This window comes from Bufo bufo, chromosome 4, assembly GCF_905171765.1.
Source record: "Bufo bufo chromosome 4, aBufBuf1.1, whole genome shotgun sequence".
Lineage (NCBI taxonomy): Eukaryota > Metazoa > Chordata > Amphibia > Anura > Bufonidae > Bufo > Bufo bufo.
Window position 1 is genome coordinate 451,418,861 of NC_053392.1, and position 19,120 is coordinate 451,437,980.

General features: G+C 45.1%; 1 protein-coding gene across 1 annotated transcript in view; it reads left to right on the plus strand.

Moving 5' to 3' along the window:
• The first annotated feature begins 8,117 nt into the window (after window positions 1-8,117).
• Window positions 8,118-19,120, plus strand: part of URB2 (URB2 ribosome biogenesis homolog) — a 154,184-nt gene continuing 143,181 nt past the window's right edge. The window contains exon 1 of the mRNA XM_040429416.1: window positions 8,118-8,231. The gene's annotated coding sequence lies outside the window, so the exon portion shown is untranslated. The remainder of the gene's footprint in view (window positions 8,232-19,120) is intronic.

A 19,120-nucleotide genomic window follows, 5' to 3' on the forward strand; every position in this document is an offset into this window, starting at 1 on the left:
CACTGTGCGCCGCTATACACAGCAGAATGAAGAGGATCGCGATGGTGACCAGGAGCAGGAGAGGTAAGTGTTTTTTTATTTTATTTTTTATTTGCACTGGGGGCTGATGGCTGACCTGGGGCTGACATGAGGGGCTAATGGGGGGCTTATGGCTGACATGAGGGGCTAATGGGGGCTTATGGCTGACATGAGGGGCTAATGGGGGCCTATGGCTGACATGAGGGGCTAATGGGGGGCTTATGGCTGACATGAGGGGCTAATGGGGGGCTTATGGCTGACATGAGGGGCTAATGGGGGGCTTATGGCTGACATGAGGGGCTAATGGGGGGCTTATGGCTGACATGAGGGGCTAATGGGGGGCTTATGGCTGACATGAGGGGCTAATGGGGGCTTATGGCTGACATGAGGGGCTAATGGGGGGCTTATGGCTGACATTGGGGAGGCTAATGGCTGACATTGGGGGGCTTATGGCTGACATTGGGGGGGGGGTTTATGGCTGACATTGGGGGCTGATAGATGGCTAAAGGTTTGGGGGTTGATCTGAGCCATTGGGGGTCTGATCTGAGGTCTGATTAACATTGGGGGTCTGATTGCTGGTCTGACCTGAGGTGTAATGAAAAATATTTTTTTCTTATTGTTCTCCTCTAAAACTAGGTGCATATAGGGTGAAAAATACGGTACAGTGCAGCAGAGACCAGTGCAGCAGAGACCATAGTCAGTTTACATAGTCGTTATATAGTGTTATATATTTTAATATGCACCTTGTGTTTTGTTATGCGCGTGAATCAGTCAGCCCCCCCCCCCACCCCCTAAGCCCCGCCCCAGAAACCCCCCCCCCCCAACCCGGTCCCTGGGAAAATTGTCTTGCATGAAACCGGTCCTTGGTGCAAAAAAGGTTGGGGACCACTGCCTTGGAGGAATCCCAGTCTAAGGACACAACTATAGTGGATACAACTATAGCAAAAATCTCTAAAAGAACTTTAGTTCCTGCCGAGGATGGCTCAAGCCTTAAAGATCCAATGGACAGGAGAATTGAAGTTGCCCTCAAAAGATCATATGTGGCAACAGCAAGTCCGTATGCTGTATCTCTTGCATCTTGTGAAGTTTCGCGCACCTTGAGAAGGTGGCTTAACAAGGTGCAAGAAGACATAGACGGAGGGGTTCAGAGAGATGATATTCTGTCCTCATTTAAAAATATAAATATGGTGATTGACTACTTATGTGACTTAGCAAATCAGCAGTTGTGGTTTGCCTCTAAGGCTATGGCCCTCTCTACCGCAGGGAGAAGAGCGCTGTGGTTGCACCCCTGATCTGGGGACAACCCTTCAAAATATCACTCCCCCGGTAGGCTGTTTGGTCCAGAATTGGACACTTTAATGCTAGAATTATGAGACAAAAAGGGTAATTCTTTACCGCAAGCTTCTAGACCACCCCGTAGGTACTTCTCCAACAGAGAGAGATCGCCTCCTAGAGCAAGATTCTCTCAGGCATCTGGTAGAGGGAGAGGGGGTGGTCCCTCTAGAAGAGGTGGAATTTCAGGGGGCCCTAGGCCTAACAGGAAGCAACCGTTTTGACAATCAAGATACTCCAGTAGGCGGTCGTGGTTTTTCGGGTGTGGGTACAAAAAATAAAAGACCCTTGGGTCCTAAGCACTATCCAAAACGTCTATGGGCTTTCTTTTCTTCTGTACCCTCCAGACAGGTTCATTGCGTCTTAGAACCTTCAAAATCCAAAGCAGACTATTTTGGAGAATTCAATTCTGGAACTTCTCCCTCTGGCCGCCCTGGAGCCGATGCCACCCTCTCAGGTAGGGTTAGGGGTATTATTCCCCAAACCTTCAGGAAAATCAATATCATTCCCAAAATGATCCAAACATGAAGTAGACATATGGGGAATGTAAAGTAATAACTATTTTTGGAGGTATTACTGTGTATTATAGAAGTAGAGAAATTGAAACTTGGAAATTTGCTTTTTTCTAACAAATTTTTGGTAAATTTGGTATTTTTTTATAAATAAAAATGATTTTTTTTAACTTCATTTTGCCAGTGTCATGAAGTACAATATGTGACGAAAAAACAATCTCAGAATGGCCTGGATAAGTCAAAGCGTTTTAAAGTTATCACCACTTAAAGCGGTTGTTGTCACGGATGGTGTACAGGAAACAAGACAATGCAAAATAATCTATGACTCACTGGATCCACAACTAAGGAACAAAAGGGAGACCCCTGCATGAGACCTGGCACACTCTCCCTGACTGCTCAGCCTATGCGAACACCCCAAAGGTGGATGGTCGCATATCCACGTACATCGACTATCTAACACCTGAAGACCCTACAATAGTGAGGGGACACGACCACCGGCTCCCTACACTAGACACGGAGGGAGTCAGGGTCTCCTGAGATCCAGCAAACAGAAAATCACAAATAAAAGAACAGCACTTATCTTGCAGAAGACTGGGAAATAGGAACAGCATGCACACACACTCCAGGAAGTTGTATAAGCCGCACACTACTGCATTATGGGGAGGAATTTAAAGGGATGCAATCAGTCCAACTGCATGACAGCTGAGAGAGGCTAACGAGATGAGGAACTGAAAACCAAAACAAAGAAAACTCAAGGAGGAGGTTCTGAAAGGCTTCTGTCAGAGCTTCTCAGCTGTCTGGTTGTGACAGTACCCCTCCCTCTACGAGTGGACTCCGGACACTCAGAGCCCACCTTCTCAGGATGGGACCTATGGAAAGCCCTGATGAGACGAGTGGCCTTAATGTCCGTCACTGGGACCCACATCCTCTCCTCAGGACCATAACCCTCCCAATGAACGAGGTACTGGAGAGAACCGCGGACAAGACGAGAATCCACAATCCTAGAGACCTGAAATTTAAGATTCCCATCAACCATAATCGGAAGAGGAGGCAAAGGCGAGGGTACAATGGGTTGAACATAAGGTTTCAATAAGGACTTATGAAAAACATTATGGATCTTCCAAGTCTGAGGAAGATCAAGACGGTAGGCAACAGGATTGATGACAGACAGGATCTTGTAAGGCCCAATAAACCTAGGACCCAACTTCCAGGAGGGAACCTTAAATTTGATATTCTTGGTAGACAACCACACCAGATCACCAACATTCAGGTCCGGACCAGGCACACGTCTCTTATCTGCCACACGCTTATATCTCTCACTCATGCTCTTTAAATTATCCTGAATCTTTTGCCAAATAGATGACAAAGACGAGAAGAATCTGTCCTCATCAGGTAAACCAGAAGACCCCTCTCCCGAGAAAGTCCCAAACTGCGGATGAAACCCATATGCACCAAAAAATGGTGACTTATCAGAGGACTCCTGACGACGGTTATTTAAAGCAAACTCAGCAAGGGACAAAAAAGAACACCAATCCTCCTGATTCTCTGCCACAAAACAGCGCAGATATGTCTCCAGATTCTGATTGACGCGCTCTGTCTGGCCATTCGACTGCGGGTGGAAAGCAGAAGAGAATGACAACCGAACCCCCAAGCGAGAACAGAAAGCCTTCCAGAATCTGGAAACAAACTGCGTGCCCCTATCAGAGACTATGTCTGAAGGAATACCATGCAATTTGACAATGTGGTCAATAAATGCCTGCGCCAGCGTCTTAGCATTGGCCAAACCAGGAAAAGGGATGAAATGCACCATTTTGCTAAAACGGTCCACCACCACCAGAATCACAGTCTTCCCCGAGGAACGAGGCAGGTCCGTTATGAAGTCCATGGACAGATGTGTCCAAGGACGGGAAGGAATGGGTAAGGGAAGGAGAGGACCTGATGGCCGTGAATGAGGGACTTTGGCACGAGCGCAAGTCTCGCAGGCTGCCACAAAACCCTCAACCGACTTACGAAGCGCAGGCCACCAGAATCTCCGAGCGATGAGATCCAGTGTGGCTCTTGCCCCGGGTGCCCAGCAAGGACCGTATCGTAGTGTTCCTTAAAAATCTTGTGTCTCAAAGCGAGAGGCACAAACAACCTCCCAGGAGGACAAAGATCAGGAGCCTCTGACTGGGCTGCCTGCACCTCTGCCTCCAATTCAGGAAAAAGAGCAGAGACCACCACACCTTCAGCCAAAATGGGACCCGGGTCTTCAAAACTCCCACCTCCCGGAAAACAACGTGACAGGGCATCTGCCTTCACATTCTTAACCCCAGGGTGGAACGTGACAACAAAATTAAACCTTGAAAAGAACAAAGACCATCTGGCCTGTCTCGGGTTCAGACGCTTGGCTGACTCCAAGTAGGCCAGATTTTTATGGTCAGTAAACACGGTAATAGGGTGTCTGGCTCCCTCTAGCCAATGGCGCCATTCCTCAAAAGCCAACTTGATGGCCAACAATTCCCTATCTCCCACATCGTAATTTCTCTCTGCGGAGGAGAGTTTCTTCGAGGAAAAGGCACACGGTCGCCATTTGGCAGGAGAGGAACCCTGAGACAAGACCGCACCCACACCTACCTCAGAAGCATCAACCTCAACTATGAAGGGTAAAGAAATATCAGGTTGTACCAGGATGGGAGCGGAAGCAAAACTCTCCTTGATATTAGAAAAGGCCTTACGCGCCTCTACCGACCAGGAAGAAAAATCTACCCCCTTTCTGGTCATATCAGTGAGTGGTTTAACAACAGAGGAATAATTCAAAATAAACTTCCTGTAATAATTGGCAAAGCCCAAAAAACGCATCAGCGCCTTCTGATTCTCAGGAAGCTCCCACTCAAGCACAGCGCGGACCTTCTTGGGGTCCATGCGAAAACCAGAAGCGGAGAGAAGAAACCCCAGAAATTGAATTTCTGGAACCGCAAACACACATTTTTCCAGTTTCGCGTATAATTTATTCTCCCACAGGATGAGCAAGACCTGACGTAAGTGGTCCCTATGAGTTTTGAAATCAGGAGAAAAAATCAAAATGTCATCCAAATACACTAATACAAATTTTCCCATTAAATGATAAAAAATGCTGTTCACGAAATGCTGAAAAACAGCTGGGGCATTCATCAATCCAAAAGGCATAACCAAATTCTCAAAATGGCCCTCAGGGGTATTGAAGGCAGTCTTCCATTCATCTCCTTCTCTGACCCTGACCAGGTTGTATGCCCCTCTTAGGTCTAATTTGGAAAAGACTTTAGCCCCAACAACCTGGTTAAACAGGTCCGGGATCAGAGGAAGCGGATAAGGGTCACGAATAGTGATACTGTTCAGCTCCCTGAAATCCAGACAAGGTCTTAAAGAACCATCTTTTTTCTTAACAAAGAAAAACCAGCGGCAACAGGTGACTTCGAGGGTCGTATGTGTCCTTTTCTCAGACTCTCAGAGATATAAGCACGCATAGCGACCCTCTCAGGTTGGGAAAGATTGTATAAACGAGATTTAGGCAGCTTGGCGCCTGGGATGAGATTAATAGGACAATTCTTCTCCCTGTGCGGGGGCAAATCCTGAACTCCACTCTCAGAGAAGACATCCAAAAATTCAGAGAGGAAAGGTGGTACAGTCTTAGTAGAAACCTCAGAAACAGATGTCGTGAGGCAATTCTCTCTGCAAAAGTCACTCCAACCATTTATTTGCCTCGCTTGCCAATCAATGGTGGGGTTATGTTTAGGGAGCCAGGGTAGCCCCAACACTAGAGGAGTAGGCAAACCGCTAAGGACGAAACATGACACATCCTCAACATGAGCATCACTCACAATTAAACTATGCCCTTTAATGATTTCTGAGAAAGTGGAGCGGAATCAATAGCAAAAACAGGAATATCCTTTCCCAAAGTGCATACCTGGAAACCATGAGTTATTGCAAATTGATTATCAATGAGATTGACAGCTGCTCCACTATCCACAAAAAATGCTCTTGCTCTCTAGCGCCACCCTAGCAGGCAGGACAAAACGGGAACTACAAGCAAACGGAAAACCTTCAATTTCCGCCTCAACCCTGCCAATAGTAACAGACGGAACATTTTTAAAAGATTTTTTCCTTTTTGTTTCTTTATTACTCCCAGAAAACTGCCTGTATCTCCTAGAGGGACAAACATTTGCCAAATGATTTATACCTCCACAACAAAAACAAACCCTCCCATGCGAGGTGAATCTTCTATTGTCAGAGGCAATCAACCCAGCTGCATGGGCTCCTGCTCAGAAGGGGCTGACAGCGACTGAGACCCCTGCGCACAGAATGAGACCGCTGCACTGTCCCGGGACTGAGTATGACAGGAAGGAGAGATCTCTCCTCTCTCTCTAAGACGCCTGTCAATACGAACGGCCTGGGACATAGCAGAGTCCAAGGAGATAGGCCTCTCATGAAAGGCAAATGCATCTTTCAATCCCTCTGAAAGACCATGGCAAAATTGACTTCGGAGTGCAGCATCATTCCAACCAGTATCAGCTGCCCATCTCCGAAATTCTGAGCAGTATATCTCTGCGGATTGTTTACCCTGGCATAACAGACGTAGTCTAGACTCAGCCAGAGCAATACGATCCGGATCATCATATATCTGACCCAGGGCTAAAAAGAATTCATCCACTGAACGGAGGGGCCGTGCCCCCTCCGGCAGCGAAAAGGCCCAGGACTGAGCGTTACCCCTGAGCAGCGATATAATGATCCCCACCCTCCGTTCCTCATCACCAGAGGAATGGGGAAGAAGGCGAAAATGGAGTTTGCAAGCCTCTCTAAAACGCACAAAATTCTCACTACCCCCGGAGAACGTATCCGGGAGCGAGATCTTAGGCTCCGAACAAACTCCATGAACGCAAGCTGAACCGGTCACTTGAAACTGAGAAAAAGTCTTACGGAGATCAGCTACCTCCAATGAAAGACCCTGGAAGCGTTCAGCCAAAAGTGAAACCGGATCCATGCTTGAGACGGTTATGGCGGCTTATAATGTCACGGATAGTGTACAGGAAACAAGACAATGCAAAATAATCTATGACTCACTGGATCCACAACTAAGGAACAAAAGGGAGACCCCTGCAATAGTGAGGGGACACGACCACCGGCTCCCTACACTAGACACGGAGGGAGTCAGGGTCTCCTGAGATCCAGCAAACAGAAAATCACAAATAAAAGAACAGCACTTATCTTGCAGAAGACTGGGAAATAGGAACAGCATGCACACACACTCCAGGAAGTTGTATAAGCCGCACACTACTGCATTATGGGGAGGAATTTAAAGGGATGCAATCAGTCCAACTGCATGACAGCTGAGAGAGGCTAACGAGATGAGGAACTGAAAACCAAAACAAAGAAAACTCAAGGAGGAGGTTCTGAAAGGCTTCTGTCAGAGCTTCTCAGCTGTCTGGTTGTGACAGTTGTCCAGGTTCAGAGCTGAAGCCTAGCTCCGATGTGCTCCCATGCCCTGGGCTAAATCGCGCAGGACACGGGCTCTTTTGTTTTCAATAACACACTGCCGGGCGGTAACTTCCGCCCGGCAGTGTGTTCGGTGACGTCAGCCGTTTTACTGGCTAGGGCAGAGCTAAATCCCGCCCATCAGTGCCGGTGACGTCACCAGGGTTCCTGTCAGCCCCACGGAGAGCCCCGGTACGTCACCGGAACTCCTAAAAATGCCTTTGCCCTGTGCAATTTAGCGCAGGGCAAAGGAGAGCATCGGAGCATGAACTGCTCCGATGCTCATGTCAGGGGGGCTGCCGGGGGGAAAATGGAGGGATGTCCGGGTTCAGCTCTGAACCCGGACAACCCCTTTAAAGTGACACTGGTCAGATTAGCAAAAAAATGGCCAAGTGCTTAAGGTGAAATAGGGCTGAGTCCTTAAGGGGTTAAGGTCCAAATTGCACCAAATAATGACGTTATGCTGTAATATACAGGTAGAAACCAGACAGATAGTTTAGTAAGGAGTAATTTAGTTAATTTATTATTACACATTTAAGAATTAATTCCCCAGGTCCAAAAGAGTGACATTTAAGAATCAAAGCGGGACTTAAGTCAAAAAGAGGGACACTTGGGAGGTAATTCTAACAACTCCATTCTGGTCTCTAGCATCTTCGTCACTAGTCAACTGGAGAGGACCTACCAAGAGCAAATCCATTCTACACGCAAACCTGCTCCAGAATCCATCTTCTGCTTCCGCACCACGTGACTCCAGAAAGTCCTTGCGGCGCATGGAGGTTAGACTCCACCGCGTGACTCCTCCTCCAGTGCACGTGTGTTGTAGCATGGACAGCCATCTGCTTCTGTGACTGTCACGGCTCGGTGTCTTTCCGTTATTAGGTAAGGAAGGAGCGTGTATGTTGGAACTGATGTGGGCGGAAGAGCGGGCTGTGACAGTGAGCCGTTCTACAAACTTGGGATCCCCTGGGAAGCTTTCTACAGCGGAGTGGAAAGCTCAGCCGCGGTCTGTACAGGCTTCAGGCGGGTCTGTGCCCTTGTGCCAAGTTATTAAAGGGAGTCTTTCACCTCCAAAATCCCTATTGGTACTGATTCTGTGAGGGATGCATGGATTTCCACACTGACCGTGGGCCTGCATGTCCTATAATTTGCGGACCCGGATGGGAATAAGCACCTAATCGTTGGAGGGCTGACCTGTGGAACCTACACCAATCACAAAACTATCTAAAAGAGTAGTAAGGGCGACATGCCCCTGATATTTTAGCTAAATTTACTAATATATATATATTTCTTTAATGGAAGTGTTTGACCCCTCTGGGAAATTGATTGCATGTCATCATTAGTATATGCTGCTAATGGCGGTTAGTTGCGTCCCACCTCTGGGACCCCCCTCCCTATCTACAGAATGGGTACCCCTGTAAATTAGTGAACACCACATATCAGCAGTAACTAGTGTTGCGTGAACTTCTGTTTTCAAGTTCGGCGTACAAGATTCGGGTTATCTAAGAATTGCGTTATGGATTCTGCGACCATGGTCCGTGGTAACGGAATTCTTCGATAACCTGAACCTTATACACCAAACTTGAAAACATAAGTTCGCTCATCCCGGCTCCATTCACCCCTATGGGACTGCTGGAAATAGCTGAGCCAGCACTCATCTGTTTTTGGAAGTCTTTTAGTGGTGGGCGGCCTTGTATGTGGGTCCTATTCCGGAGATAGGTGCTGGTCTGACATTCATTACATGTATGAATAAATCTGTCTGAAAATTCCTGCTTGACACCCACTTTACCTGGATGCAGATGTTGTAGTGGAGTCCAACTGAACTGCGTCTTAGCTTGTGCCCAGGCTCTAAAGATGCAGGTTTTTTCCATCACTGCATTCAGAGAGCTGTAAATTATTTTTATTTTTATTATTATTTTTTTTTTATTTCGTCAGACAAGTCTGGCCTGTTGTAAATGCCTATTCTTGTCTGCAAAACGGACAAGAGGATATGTTGTACAATTTGTGAAACGCCCATACAGATCGACAGCACACGGATATCAATCGCATTTTTAGAGCTCCCTAGAAATAAATGGGTCCATGTCCAAGCCGCATAAAATTTGGATTGGACATGGCCCAACTTATGATCATCTGCATGGGAGCTATGGCAGATGTCAAGTCTTTAAAGGGATTATCTAGTAATTTTATATTGATGACCTATCCGTACGACATCCAGGTCCCCACCAATCGGCTGTTAAAAGAGGTGGCACTCTTAAACTATCCAAAGGATAGGTCATCATTATTAATTCCTTAATAACCCCTTTATAGATGGTGCCTGCTTAACTCCTGAGCCATCTGATGCCTGCTGTTTTACATAGCATATAGAAGGAGGAGAGGAAATAAACCCCCAAAAAAGTGTTCGTCTCAGATTACCCTTGGATAATATCTCCAAAGGTGGTCCAATAGACAACAACCGGGCGCCACCGGGGAGGAGAGAGAAAGATCAGTAGTGGGTAGGGAGGCAGATCAGTAGTAGGCTGCCAGAGGTGGCTGAATACACAGCAGGGATAGCTGTATATAGTAATAAAGTAAAATAACCCAGCCACTAGGTCGGCGCCAATCACCTGTGTAGAATAGAGTAAAATAGAATGATTTTTAACCTGGAAATGGACCCTTTTAAAATATTGCTTTTATTAATTTTACTTTAAAAAGCATAAATATATACACCCTCTGATAACCGGGTATCCAAAATAATAACAGGACAAGATGTTGCCCAACTACCACCGTGAATTGGTGAAAAAGACTAGTAGATACATAAGATAGTTCAGGTATGTATAAATTCCCGGGGCGTTGGTGACATTTAATGGAGGTTGGGAGTTGGGTAGATGATGGGGCACATTACTAAGGGTATTGGGGATGGTTCTCTCCCTGTACCCGCCCTAAGATAATCCTCTGCCCAGGGATGAGCCCTGATGGTGGGATCACCCTGTCCCCATACCTACCCTGTCTAGCCCTGTACAACCCTGTACATTGGGAATTTATTATACAGATGATGTCGGTTTTTTACCCCGACGCGTTTCCCCACTTTTGGTTCATCAGGGGGTCGGTTAGAAGATAATGGTTATAATATATGACATCATGCAGGATGAAAAAAAACTTATAATAATGGATATATGAGACAGAATACGATATGATTGACTATAGTGATCCTGACTATTCTTGTAGGGGGTCACTGTAGTAGGATCTTTCTTAAATGATTCTATGTAGATGTCCAAAATGTGTATCTAATAACTGATGTATTCTAAAGACTCATTGAGTCCAAACGGAGAGAGTATTGAGCTGGTAGATCCAATACATCTCTTTTCTGCAGAGTGTTTGGTAGGAATTGGGGATCCACTCGAGGGGGGTCATTTTCAGGGCAGAAGGGTCACCGTCATGACAGACGGAGAAGTGCCGTGAGACACTGTGTGTTGCGATTTTACGTCTGATTTTCGAGCGGTGCTCATTCATTCTCTCGCGCAGTGTCTGGCTGGTCCTCCCTACATACTGTAAGTTACATGGGCATTGGAGAAGATAGACGATATTGCTGGACCCACAGTTCATCTCTTGTTTCAATAGAAATTTTTCTTTTGATGAGGTACGTACTTCTGGCAACTTCCTTGGTATTATGTGTTATGGTATGACAGCACATGCACCTATCTTCGCGGGATTAGCCTTTTTAATTGGCAGGGTTCGGACCTATTTTACAGTTGGCAATAATTTTGGGCAGGAAGGTGCAATAATGTTCTTGAGTGTTTGCGCACGTCTATAGGTGATCATAGGGAGGGGCGGTAGATCTTTCTTTAGTATTGGGTCTTTTAGTAGGACCCCCCCAATATTTCGTCAATATTTTTCGGATATCAGTGTGTCTGGAGTTGTATCTAGTGATCAAACTAGTCCTGTGGGTTGCTCTAGTGTTCTGTTGTTGTTGGGTATTAGTGTTATTTTTAGTCTCTGTTTGATTTGAGGGCTTCATCTTGACTTAAACATAATGTTTTTTAAAGGGAATCCTTTAAGTTTTTTTGGATATCCTTTTTCCCAGAAACGGTCAGTAAGTGTTTAAAGTTGCTGTTTACAAGTGAGGTCTTCGGTGCAGTTCCTCCTGACCCTTTTCATTTGACTATAGGGAATATTTTTAAGCCATTTTCGATGGTGACAGCTTTTAAAATCTAGGTAGCTGTTGGCGTCTACTTTTTTGAAATTAGTTTTTGTGATCTTATCCTGTGTTGCAGTCAGGTGGGTGTCAAGGAAGATTGCGTCAGATGGACTGTATTCTAAAGTGAACGTCAGTCCCCAGTCATTGGTGTTTAATGTTTCTATAAGATTCAATAGTTGTTCAGCCTCCCTATCCCAGATGAAAATGATGCATCGATGTATCTGTGGTAACGACGAATATTTGGATGGGAAATAAGGCCAAATTTCTCTTCAAACAGACCCATGAAGAGGTTCGCCTATGACGGAGCGAATTTAGTGCCCATAGCGGTACCTTTCTCATGGATGTAGATGGTGTCATTAAAGGAGAAATTCGATTGCTTGGATGATGAAGTCTTTTTGGGTCGAGGGCATAGAGGGGTCAGTTTCTAAGAAGTGGTTCACTTCGTGTCTAATGTTGCTGTAAAGAGCAGACACGTCAAGGGTGACCCACATGAAGCCGTACTTCCAATTGAACGGTTTTAAGATATTTAGAAGGTGGGTGGTGTCTCTTAGATAAGAGGGTAATTGTATGACATATTTCTGAAGAAATAGTCGACATAGGCAGATAGATTGGATGTGAGGGATCCAATCCTGGAAATGATGGGTCTTCCTGGGGGTTGGGCAAGGGATTTGTGAATTTTGGGTAGGAAATGAAAACGGGGCATAGATGGATGAGGTGTCACTAGGAAATTTATTTCCTTCTTATCGATAACGCCCATCTTATGATCAGATTGGTGAGGGATTTTTTTAATATTCATGATCAGACAGAATTCTGTTGGTCCATAATAACTATCCCCCCGCCCTTGTCCGCGTTCTTAATAACTATATTCTGATTACGTTTGAGATTGAGGGCTCATCTCAATGGAGCTGAGATTGTTAGAGGTGGTAGCTCGTGGTGCCTTCGAAGAGAGAGTAGACATGGTTTTCAGGTCGTCTAACACCATGTTATAGAAGCTCTCCAGATGGGGGCCCCGGCTGGTTAGGGGATAAAATGTGGATTTGTTTTTCAAATTGGATGGAATTGGGGTGGGGGTGGTAGCCTGCAGTTCTGTATTTGCATCTTTGTTTGTATCCCCACGATGCTTGATAATGATACAAACAAAGATGCAAATACAGAACTCCAGGCTACCACCCCCACCCCAATTCCATCCAATTTGAAAAACAAATCCACATTTTATCCCCTAACCAGCCAGGTGCTGCTGCCGCTGCCACCAATGGGAGCGCAGAGGGGCGGAGGAGGGGAGGGGCTGTGGCCACTGCACCACCAATGGTAATTAACTTTTAATATACAAATACAGCCGGCGGAAGAAACACATTGCCGGCATCCGACCTCTAACAGGGTGCTGCGATCAGCGGGAGTTAACCACTCAGTTGCGGCACCTGAGGGGTTAATTGCTGTGGATCGCAGCACCCTGTCGGAGGTCGGATGCCGGCAATGTGTTTCTGCCGCCAGCTGTAGTTGTATATTAAACGTTAATTATCATTGGTGGCGCAGTGGCCACAGCCCCTCCCCTCCGCCTCCCCTCTGCGCTGTCATTGATGGCAGCAGCAGCACAGGGGGAGGGAGAGACTGCTTCCTTCTTCCCGTGCTGCTGAGGGAACATGGCCGCGCTGAGAGCGATCCATGTTCTCTGATACTGGGCTGTGTAGTAGCACAGCCTAGTATCGATAAAAGGCAAATCCCGGTATCGTAACGATTCCGGGACAAAAGTATCAACTGGGTATTGAAAGTTCGATACCCGAAAAAACTGGCACTGTTTTTATTTTTTGACAGTGTTCATCTGACAGGTTAGATCATGCGCTATTTTTTATAGAACAGGTTGTTACGGATGCGGTGATATCAAATATGTCTACTTGTTTGTTTCAGTTTTACATAATAAAGCATTTTTGAAGAAAATGTTTGTCTCCATTTTCTGAACGCCATATTTTTATATTTTTTTTCTGCCGATCGTCTTGTGCAAGGGCTAATTTTTTTGCAGGAAGAGTTGACGTTTTTATTAGTACCATTTTTGGGTACATATTCTTTTTTTTTTTTGATCATTCATTATTACCCTTCTTTTTTTTTTTACTGTGTTCACCTGAGGGGTTAATTCATGTGATATTTTTATAGAGCTGGTTGTTACGGACGGTTGTATACTTTTTTTAAATTTATTTTTTATTTCACTTTAACACTTTAATAATTGCATTTTTGAAACGAAAAAAATGTTTTAGTGTCTCCATGTTCTGAGAGCTATATATATATATATCTCTATCCATAGAAAGGGTCAGGCAGCACTCCTTAATGAACAGCTACAGCTGTGCAGGTGCCCGCGGTGGTCCCCCGATACAGGACAGGATAAACAACACAGAAAATCCGCAGCACTCCTTGAAGTAAAAAAATGTGCAGTTTATTCACACATGTCAGGAAAAGACAACGTTTCGGTTCTCTCACAGAACCTTTCTCAAGTCAAGTGAACATAAAGTGCATACGTGCATGTTTAAATACATCTTCACATCGTGACCAATTAGTTCATCAACCAATGCAGTCATAGTGCACTCCCCTATTGGGGTAAGCTACAATTCATATAATTAACTCCACATGTTAACATACGCACCGGTTAATCTCTGTGTATGTCAGTGATATTCTCAGTAGTGTTTAATCATCATAAGTGTACAAAAAGTGCATATAAAAATAACCAGTGCAATTAAAAACCTAGCTGTAATAGTACACGGAGAAGGCGTCATTTACTTGTGTGGAGCCGCGCCACTCATCCGCGTCTGCTGCTCCTTAGTGTGCATGTGTCAATCCCTATTTCCTTGTGACGCAGTACATAACCGTTTTACGTCACCCCTGGGCGGAGACCCAACGTGATCACGCCTGATCGACCGTACCAAGTTTACAGTTTACACATCCCAGACACGGGAAAGAGCCCGTGCGCCTTGTCTTAAGAAACGTCTGTCTCAATTGGCCCTTTTCAGGCACTCTGGAATGTACAACCTTGTCCCTGATATTCCCTGCTCTTTTATATGCCATCATAGGCGGTTTTTTAAAAGCAGCGATATTGGGATGGCCACTGCTTAGTAGTCCCCAGTGTCGCCTCACTATCCTTTCGATGCTTGGGCTCAACTCACTATATGATGATACAAAAGGCAATCTATCGTTCGTCTGTTTTTGTTTAGAATTCAACAACTCCTCCCTGGGGGTTGCTTTTGCTCTATCAGCATGTTTTTTCACTAGCCTTCTAGGATACCCCCTGTCTATGAAGGATTGTTCCATATTATTCATCGCTACATTCATATTCTCATCTTTATCAACTATTCTCCGTACTCCGGTGTCCCTAATGTATGATTTAGCACCCATAGCATACTCTCTCAGAATTTTATACATACATTAGGGACACCGGAGACTTCATCACCAAAATTAAAGGAATGCGGGTCCCAAAGGGGGCGATTTTGGCTTCTTTTGACATAGTGTCACTGTATACCTCGATTAACCATGGCAAGGGTCTGGCGGCTGTAGCGGAGATGTTGCGACATTCGGATTACTCCACTCCAGCACGTCAGTTTATATTGACACTTTTGGAGCTGTCTTTGAGGAACAACTATTTTGTGTTCCAGGGACAGTTCTACTTGCAGACGATGGGCGCGGCAATGGGGTCCAATGCCACGCCCACTTATGCAAATATTTTTGTGCGGTCATTTGAGGAACGACTTGTCTATGTATCTCCCCACTTCAACCATGTTTTGACGTGGTGGAGGTACATAGACGATATCTTCCTCATTTGGGCTGGCACCATGGAGCAACTGATGGACTTTCACGTATTTTTGAACTCTCTTGACCGGGAGATCCAATTTACGTTAACGGCATCGGTTGACCGGGTGCAGTACTTGGACACCCAAGTATACATCGAGGATGACCAGGTACATATGGATTTGAACCTCAAATCCACAGATAAGAATACATTATTGCATTTTACGAGTGGGCACCCAAGAAGGATGGTGGATTCACTGCCGTTCAGTCAAATGCTCAGAGTACGGAGAATAGTTGATAAAGATGAGAATATGAATGTAGCGATGAATAATATGGAACAATCCTTCATAGACAGGGGGTATCCTAGAAGGCTAGTGAAAAAACATGCTGATAGAGCAAAAGCAACCCCCAGGGAGGAGTTGTTGATTTCTAAACAAAAACAGACGAACGATAGATTGCCTTTTGTATCATCATATAGTGAGTTGAGCCCAAGCATCGAAAGGATAGTGAGGCGACACTGGGGACTACTAAGCAGTGGCCATCCCAATATCGCTGCTTTTAAAAAACCGCCTATGATGGCATATAAAAGAGCAGGGAATATCAGGGACAAGGTTGTACATTCCAGAGTGCCTGAAAAGGGCCAATTTAGACAGACGTTTCTTAAGACAAGGCGCACGGGCTCTTTCCCGTGTCTGGGATGTGTAAACTGTAAACTGATGGTGAAGGGATCAGTGTTTGCACATCCAGACACGGGAGAGATCTTTAATATAAGGCATTATCTCACCTGTGATTCGTCATGGGTGATATATGTATTATGGTGCCCTTGCAAACAGCTCTACGTTGGTGAAACCACGTGTGATCTAAAGACTAGGTTGAATAACCATAGACAATCCATTAGGAATAAAAGAAGAGATTTGCCCGTGTCGAAACATTTTGTAGAAAAGTGATCTGAGATTTATGATCATAGATCATGTTAAACCTTTAGATTGAATATATTAAAGAAAACTGAGCTTAGGTGGATTTTTCGGCTAGATACACTGAAACCCAAAGGGTTAAATGTCGAATTTAGGGTTACAGGAGGAATGGTTAGTTAATTTCCTGTACATAGGGCATGTGATCTGATGTATTCTGTATATTGTATATGGTGGATTTAACAGAAGCTACAGGGATATGTTCATGGTAAATATATGACATATCTATATGTACATATTGTTCAAACTGCTATCTAGGTGTTTGCCTATGCCGGGTAGTAAGTATGAGGAGGAACTACTAGGAGAAATAGAGGTGTATAGCATTGCCCAAATGATTGCCCTAACTAAAAATGGCGAATGTAGACCAGTGACAGGGCGCGGATGACTAGTGCAACGCACTGGCGCATGTTTGATGTGCGTCATAGACGTTGGTACGGTCGATCGGGCGTGATCACATTGGGACTCCGCCCAGGGGTGACGTAAAACGGTTATGTACTGCGTCACAAGGAAATAGGGATTGACACATGCACACTAAGGAGCAGCAGACGCGAATGAGTGGCGCGGCTCCACACAAGTAAATGACGCCTTCTCCGTGTACTTCTCCTCATAGATTCCCGGCAAGGTATTACAGCTAGGTTTTTAATTGCACTGGTTATTTTTATATGCACTTTTTGTACACTTATGATGATTAAACACTACTGAGAATATCACTGATATACACCGAGATTAACCGGTGCGTATGTTAACATGTGGAGTTAATTATATGAATTGTAGCTTACCCTGATAGGGGAGTGCACTATGACTGCATTGGTTGATGAACTAATTGGTCACGATGTGAAGATGTATTTATATATGCACGTATGCACTTTATGTTCACTTGACTTGAGAAAGGTTCTGTGAGAGAACCGAAACGTTGTCTTTTCCTGACATGTGTGAATAAACTGCACATTTTTTTACTTCAAGGAGTGCTGCGGATTTTCTGTGATATAGATATATATATATATATATATAGTTTTTTTTTTTTTGGGCAATTGTATTAGGTCGGATCACGTTTGATTGGTACCATTTTGGGAAGCGTACACCTTTTTGATCGCTTGGTGTTGTACTTTTTGTGATGTAAGGTGACAAAAATAGCTTTTTTAATTTTTTTTAAAACAGTCTGCATGGCATCTGGCTGCCTTCTCACCCATCGAGTACCCACCACAGCAGCGCAGGGACTTGATGGGCTCCCTCACCCGCCTCAAATTCCTTCTATGTCCTTGTCAGCGCTGATCGTGGCAAATAAGGGGTTAATCCGCCAGCATCGGCATGTACAGCGGTACAACAGGGGCCTGGCTATCAGGGACTGCCGTGGGCGTGCACAGCTCCGGTGTCCGCCCGATCACCATGACGTAATAGTATGTCAAAATGCGGGAACGCACCTGCCGCCATGACGTACTAGTACATCATATGTCGGGAAGGGGTTTAAACTTTTTTTTTAAATATGTATAAAAATAATACGTAGAAGTGGATCAGCAGATAAATCTTCACTTTACGTCACATCTGCCTGTATTTTGTTTATGGAAATATTAGCTTCAAGAGTGAGTGCTGATCTACCTCTTTTATTTGGATGTATGGGCCTGCAGCCTGAGATTTGAGCATCACCTTCCAGAGTGCTTTATTTCTACATATAAAATATATATAAATCGGCCCTCCTTTCCCCATGTTAAAAATAAACATTAATTAGTAGAAATTAGCGAATTTTGGAATTGCAGACAAGAATAGGACATGTTCTATTTTTTTTGGGAACGGAATTGTGGGCCCGGAAGTGCGGGTCCGCAATTCCGTTTCCAGGCAGCATATCGTGATGCCATATGTAAATGAATGGGTCCGCAATTCCGTTCTGCAAAATGCGTAACGAAATTGCTGATGTGTGAATGGACCCTTACAATTCGATGTTGGTGTCAAGAAGAAGCGCACTCCTTTTACACCGTCAGCTGATTCCACATAGATGTCTACAGACCCTGTTCTATTAAATGCTTATGCAAGTAGAGCCCCCCCCCCCCCGACAGAGTAGAGATGGTGTCAGCAGTAAGTTTGTGTTGACGTCACTGATTATTTTGCCCTTCCTCTGATCTGTCAGAACAAGAACCCACAAAAAACGGATCCTGTCTATGGAGCATTTGCCCTCACTCGGTCAGCATTTGGTCAGTAATCCCTCAGTATTGCTAATGCCAAAAAAAAACAGGAGTGGATCCAAAACAGAGATGACACGTGAATGGAATATTTACATGTCTTCTGTGTTTTGTACCCACTCCTGCTTTTGGGTACCAAATCATAAGCCAATTCTGATGGGACCAAACAGGCCTTACAGCTGCTACACAGACAGGATCCGTTGTGCGTCTCATTTTTCCTTCCTTCTGACAGATAAGAATGAAGGTCAAATAAATCAGGTCAGCCAGGCAAGGGCTCTAGATGGCGACCAAAATGGTCGCCAATGTGACTTAGAATTGCAAAATGGCAACAAGACTTTGTAGTCTTGTCGCCATTTGCGCCTAGACCCTCCGCTGTTCTGCCTCTTTAAGAAGAAAGGGCTTTCAGACACACGCTGCAGACGTCTGCTGGGTGAAGATCTGCCCCTCACACTACCCGTCATAGAGGGTGGGCGCGGCTTGGGTTCCTTTCCTGTGTCTCACATGAAGCTTACCCACTAACTTCACTCTACACTTGCTAGATCCATGTATTTAACTGACTAAGTAGAAATAAAATAACAGCGATGAGAGGCTGACACCCCATGGCATACTGCGCAGGTGCTTGTCCTGGAAAACTTTTCTACATAAGGAAATACATCTAATCAAACCATCAGCAGAAAAGATGGC